This window comes from Grammomys surdaster, unplaced genomic scaffold (assembly GCF_004785775.1).
Source record: "Grammomys surdaster isolate TR1022 unplaced genomic scaffold, NIH_TR_1.0 271, whole genome shotgun sequence".
Classification (NCBI taxonomy): Eukaryota; Metazoa; Chordata; class Mammalia; order Rodentia; family Muridae; genus Grammomys; species Grammomys surdaster.
This window is the reverse complement of record NW_021604712.1, coordinates 2,714,289-2,720,929: the sequence shown is the minus strand read 5'-3', so window position 1 is coordinate 2,720,929 and position 6,641 is coordinate 2,714,289. Positions and strand designations below refer to the sequence as shown.

The window sequence follows — 6,641 nt, the reverse complement described above, 5'->3', positions numbered from 1 at the left end:
CTCTGTTCCAGAGCTGAAACCATGTCACACCACCTCTTGCATGGATACTTTGTTTCAGTGGATTGTGGTAGGACATGATAGAGCAAGACACTTGGCCTCTCCACAAACTTGCCTGTCTTACACATGCTCACACACCACAGAGAGAGATGGTGAAGGCAGGTGTAGATACATTGAGTTTATTCAATAACAGGAATGACACAATAATTAAATGCCTAATACTTATTTGTTCCATTAGTTTGCATTGAATACTTGTATGCCAAGAAGGCTTGGTAATTGACTAAGTCCCTGCTTTCATGGAAAAAAAATAGAACAATGATAGTAATAAAAACCAAAACAGAGTGGAGAAGAGTTGTAGTGATTCTAAATTATTCGGTTTGCAATATGCTTCCTTGGAGTTAGCTTCTTCCTTAATCTCTGACTCTAGAATGAAAGTTAAGTGTTCCTTGTCATAGATGAGAAGACCTACAGATATTACTTGTATGACCCAATATGAGAAGCATGGACAAAGGTGGACATGCATGGATGCGTATTTGTTGTACATTTGTCTAACACCCTTTAAGACAGTGGTTCTCAGCCTGTGGGTGATGACCCGTTTGGGGGTCAAATGACCCTTTCACAGCAGTTGCCTAAGGCCATTGGAAAACACAAATATTTACTAACAGGTATGAAGTAGCAGAATTCCTACATTGGGTTTGAAATTATAGTCAGGGTAAAAATAAATGCTCCCACTGTCAAATCCAATGTGGGGACTCTCGACCTGTGCCCATCTAGTGGTATGGGTGGACTTCTTCACCTAAAGTTTGGATTTTCAGAAATCTACAGGCTTCTCATCATTCCCTAGGGTCATCAGAGGACTGTACAAAAGTGCCTGGGTAGATAAATGGAGAAAACTCAGAGATATTTTAATTATTGACAATGTGATACAAAATTATTTTCATGTATTTCCATGGTTGAAAAATAAAAGTTTACTGAAACAATGAAAGGATCAGCTTGAAATTAACCCAATGTTATAAATCTTTACATTTGTTTATACTACCCTGGTTCATAAAGTACAAATTAGGGGCTTTTTTTTGCTGACTTCTGTGATACTGATAAATACTTTATAAATCACCAGCACAGCTTGCTCAAATCTTCCTTAATTAAATAACTTTTCCAGTCCTATGTCACTGTAGGAATAGGGTTTTGTTGTTGTTGTTGTTTTGTTGTTGTTTTTGTTTTTTAGTTTATTTTATTTTTTGTAACTCAAAGGGGCAAATTTATGAAATAACAAGCTACAGTATATAACAGAACCAATTCACGAAACATAAACAAATTGAAGATGAAACTGATGTCATAAAATGCCCTGCTAAAAGAGTTTATAATAAATTTTTTAGTTTTATCAAACAAATGAATAAATGGGTTATAACATTCAAGTTAAAAATAGAAAGTATCAAGAACGGATAGCCAAGTTTTAAAAGTTCCACAGAAATAATTAAAAATATTTAAAATATAAAATATAGTAATTTAGCTAAAACAGGAAAAATCCTCAGAAAAGATAGTCACCATAATGGATATAATCATGTTTAAATAACAACCTGTTCTGTTGTCTCCATACTTCAGTTTTAAACAAAAGTGTTTGAGAAAATGCTAAACCTACAATTGCAAACAAACCTTGTTTATTGTTCAGTAATTTCACACTGATGACAGACAACTTAATGGGAAGATAGGAGACACGTCCAAAGCAACCTTATTCAATCAATAAATGTAGAAAACTCGCTAAATCTTACTCAACAAAGAAAATGCTACTTAAAACAATGATAGGGTTTCATTTCACATACATCAGAATGGAACAAAAGTAATCACAATAACACAAACAAACATTGGTGAGGGGTGACAATGGGGAGTCCCGAACTATACTGATAATCAGAAACTGGAACATTTAAATTGTGAAGCAATTTATAATATGTAATTCAAGCCAATACTTCAACCCAACATTCCTGATCTTCATTGGTTAGAGAGTTCATATGAAGAGTTGCAGGAGAAGATTTTAGTGCAGCATAATTTGCAATAGATAAAGAAAAAGCTAAACTAGAGTGATTTCTCATTAAGAGAAAAACTAACCAGTAAGTGCTTTATTCATTCCTTGCAATATGAGAACTCAAGTTGACATGAATAAAAAAGAGAGCATTTTTGTATCAATGTGGTTCTAGCTCAAAAACTAAGTTTCAAATTAAAATTATTATTTGCATGATTCTGCTCACTAAACATTTTAAAACAAATAAAGCAATGGTCCATTTCTCATCAATGTGTATGCATATGGAGTAAAAATAAAATTTCCAATGGGATCGAAGATCAGAAGCATGGGTATTTCTGCAAAGGAAGAGAAGAGATGAGTTAATCTGAGGATGTGAGATTTTTAACTGTATCTTTAACATTTTAATTTTTTTTCAAAAAAAAAAACCTAACCCAATGGGAGATAGGTAGAATGAAGGAAGAGCATTGAGGTCCCAGAAACCAATGGAAGTGTATGACATCACTTGATTACCTGGAGACCTCACACCATGGCTGTGAGGAGAGGATCTCTGTGCATGCCCTGGACGTTCTTAATCAGATGGGGCAAAGCAAAGCATAAACCCTAATGAACACTAGACACAAAGCAGAGGTCTGCTGGGTTACAGCCACACCCATGAAAACAAGAGCAATCGAATTTTAGGAGAAAAACTGCTATAAGAGGTTCATGACCAGAGAGTAAATAAACATTTCTGGGCAATGATTTTTTTCAAAAACCCTCTAATAAAAAGGGAGAAAAATTGAACTGAGGATTTATGCTCTGAACAAAATGCTATTAAGAGAATAAAAAGGTAAACTGAAGAGCAGAAGAGAAATGTTGGAATTGATTATTTGCATATGGTTTCCAGAATATCTACTCTGTTCCTTTATTCTACTTATCTCCCTATGTTTTTTTTTTCAGAAATAAAATAGTAAAAACATAGCTAAAATCTTGTGTCCCCATATTGACTAATTCTTTCCCTTTTTTTTCCAGAAATAGGCATACTTCAAATTTTTGATATGCATATACTAAAATGTATATAATTGGACTTATCCCTGGGAAAAACCTAAAGAATATCAATAGAATGCTTTTTCTTTTAAGATAATCATGGGACTGGAAAGATGATTAAGAACACTGGGTGTTCTTCCAGGTGGCTTGGGTTTGATTCTCAGCAGCTACATGGTGACTCCCAACCATCTGTAATTCCAGGTGCAGGGAGTCACTGCTTTCCTCTGGCCTCTGCAGGAACCAAACATGGTCATGGTGCACGATATATGTGCAAGCAAAACACCTACGTGCATAATTTAAAAAAAAATAAGCCAAAAAATAAATTAGAAAAATATCAAACTGGTATTACACAAAAGAGTTCTAAATAAGTATTTTTATATATGTGTTTTATCTATGCATTATATATGGTTTATAGATGCATTAACCATCAGAGACCTATGAGTGAAAATCATAGATAACACTACATTCAAAACGACTCTACACGGAGCTTCACAGTGCTATCAGAAAGAAGCATTCACACTGCTGACAAAGGACAAACTAGTCAAACAACTTTTTAAAAAAACAACGAGAGCCGGTTTGTAGGCAACTCAGTGGCAGTCATGCTCCTGCTACACCACAATCATGTCTGTTATGTCCTATAATGGAGGGGCTGTCATGGCCGTGAAGGGAAAGAACTGTGTGACCATCGCTGCAGACAGGCGTTTCGGGATCCAGGCCCAGATGGTGACCACGGACTTCCAGAAGATCTTTGCCATGGGTGACAGGCTCTACATAGGCCTGGCCGGCCTGGCCACTGACGTCCAGACAGTTGCCCAGCGTCTCAAGTTCCGACTGAACCTGTATGAGCTGAAGGAAGGTCGGCAGATCAAGCCTTACACCCTCATGAGCATGGTGGCCAACCCCTTGTGTGAAAAACGGTTTGGTCCCTACTACACACAGCCTGTCATTGCTGGCCTGGACTCGAAGACCTTTAAACCCTTCATTTGCTCTCTGGACCTCATTGGCTGTCTGAGGGTGACTGATGACTTTGTAGTCAGTGGTACCTGCTCCGAACAAATGTATGGGATGTGTGAGTCTCTCTGGGAGCCCAACAAGGATCCAGAACATCTGTTTGAAACCATTTCTCAGGCCATGCTTAATGCTGTGGACCCGGATGCCATCTCAGGCATGGGCATCATTGTCCACATCATTGAGAAAGACAAGATCACCACCAGGACACTGAAGGCCCGGATGGACTAACCTGTGCTCTGGACCCATCTCCCTTTTGTAGTTTTTCTTTTTAATAAAATCGACCTTCTTTCGAAAAAAAAAAAAGACAACAACAACAAAAACAAAAAACCTTTAACAAACTCAGTTCAAAATAAGTTGTGCTTCAGAGACCAGTAACTCCACCATAGTTGTGCCCTCAACAGACGTTCACAAGCCTGTCAGCTTAAGGACATGTCTCTGCCATTCATTGTATTGGCCATTCACCACTTCAATTCAAACATGCTTCGATACTAGAATGGCCAACTGTGGTGCTGTGATAGTTACTGTTGAACTGACCTCAACAGAATCTAGAATCACCTAGTAGCAAACCTCTGAGCATGCCTGTGAGGAACGGCCTCCATGGGTTGGTGAAGTGACAAGATCCTCCCTAAATGTGGACTGGGGTCCTGGATTGTACAAATGTAGAAGACATCAGCACTCAATGCTTTCTGCTTCCTAACTGAACATACAGTGTGCCCGTTTGCCTCAAACATATTATGGCTCAAGCATAATAGAGAACTCTGCCATCGAACTGTGAGTCCGAATAATATCCTCTTCCTTAATTTGCCTTGTTATGTATTTGATGACCACAGTGAGAAAATAACTAACGCATATACATTCATATATAATAATATGCACAAAGAAATGAGAAAGAACAGCCTGTTTCTATAGACAGCAATAAATATCACAAACAGAATGAAGAGAAAAGACAGGCAGACAGCACATAGTACACGCTGAACAATGCCACTTACACACAGTTCAAAGAATGAAAGCTCATCTTTTGTGTTAGAAGTCAAACCAAACCAGGGAAGTGGCTGAGAGAAGACGGGGAAGAGCAAATGTTCTCTCTCTTGATCATAGTTGAGTTTACCTTGTGAACATTTTTCCAGAGTTATTGTGCACAAATATTTTTTTACAGGTAAACAAAGAAAAGACAAAACGTCCTGGGGTATAGTGGTATATGACTATAATTCTGGCACTCGATAGGATAGGCAAGAGGATTGCCTACAGTTTCGGGCTAGTCTGGGCTGCATAGTGAGGTCAAGGTTATGGTGGGTTATAGAATAAGACCTTAGCTTTAAAAAATTAATGAAGGGGATACAGTCTAAATGTCCTAAAAACCCAAGGGAGTAAGCCCAACCAGGGCTTGTTTGCATTTCCCCTGCAGGTTATTTCATAGGCAAGTTCACAAGCTGGCCTCATCCCCTGGAGTTCCCAGAAGACTGTATGCTCAACTTGAGAAATATAATGTCCTTAAGGTTGGCAAGAATGCTCAATACCTCCATTTGATGCAGGCAAACTCTGTAACTTCAAAGGTCTTTTCATGTTCTGGGCTGATAGAGGCCTGTGGCTCTTTCAATTGATACTGAAATATGGCCTTTGGCATTGCCCTCTTAGAAGACTGGGGGCAAAGCTGCTGAGGGCAAAATGGGAAACCCTGCAGATGGTATGGTTAAAGCTGTCCTATAGATATGCCCAAAAGCTGATACTTTACCCAGAATTCCTCACCAAAACTGACTGCCTGCTGCAGGATCTTACCTGTATGTTGACTTATGCAAAGTACTAAAGCTAAAGTTTTTATTGAAACCTCTTTGCAAAGGACCACAGAGCAATTTGTCAGTCCTCTAGGTCTGCACAAGCACAAGCTGAGAACTATCACCAAAACCCAAGCAGTGTTTGTTAGACGGCTGTATGTATGCACTACTTCAGCAAACAGCTCTCAAATCCCCTGTGTTTAGGGGTACCCATATGGAGAGACTTCAGTAGGTAACTTTGTCGTACACTACATGGGCTACAGAACAAGCGTCTGAACCCAAGTGTCTTGCTTCCATTGCCAAGATCACAGCCCAGGTGTGTTGTTGTTGCTGCTGCTGCTGCTGCTGCTGCTGCTGCTGCTGCTGCTGCTGCTGCTACTGCTGCTGTTTGGTTTTCATCCGACAAAGAAAGATTTATTAAGGAAAGTGAGGAGAGAGAGTGGGAGGAGCTCCAAGGGAAGTGTGGGTGGGGTCATGCTCTTATGCTACCTAAAGCTGTTACACACAAAGATGCTCAGAGGTAGAATCTAGTTGCCAACTGGATCAAATTAGGAACCAGAAGATGCGGTAACCAATATTCTGATAGTTTCTTTCTCTAGTAGGAAGAAGGGAATAAAGAAAAGGTTTCTGTAACTTCCATCACCCCAGCAGTGAACCCCGAATACCAAGGAGGCGAAAAGAGGTTTTTGAGGTCCATTCAAAGCAAATGAGTAGCAAAGGAGCCATACTAACCGCCCATTCTCAGTCCTTAACTTTCAGGATGCTGGTGTATTTTCCAGCCCACAGTCAGAGCTTGGTGTGACATTCTTACTTATGCTAGA

General features: G+C 39.2%; 1 pseudogene across 1 annotated transcript; it reads left to right on the top strand.

Moving 5' to 3' along the window:
• The first annotated feature begins 3,610 nt into the window (after positions 1-3,610).
• LOC114628798 lies at positions 3,611-4,332 on the top strand (annotated as a pseudogene). The gene has a single exon (XR_003712537.1). The product of XR_003712537.1 is annotated as a proteasome subunit beta type-3 pseudogene (transcript).
• Positions 4,333-6,641: the final 2,309 nt, after the last annotated feature.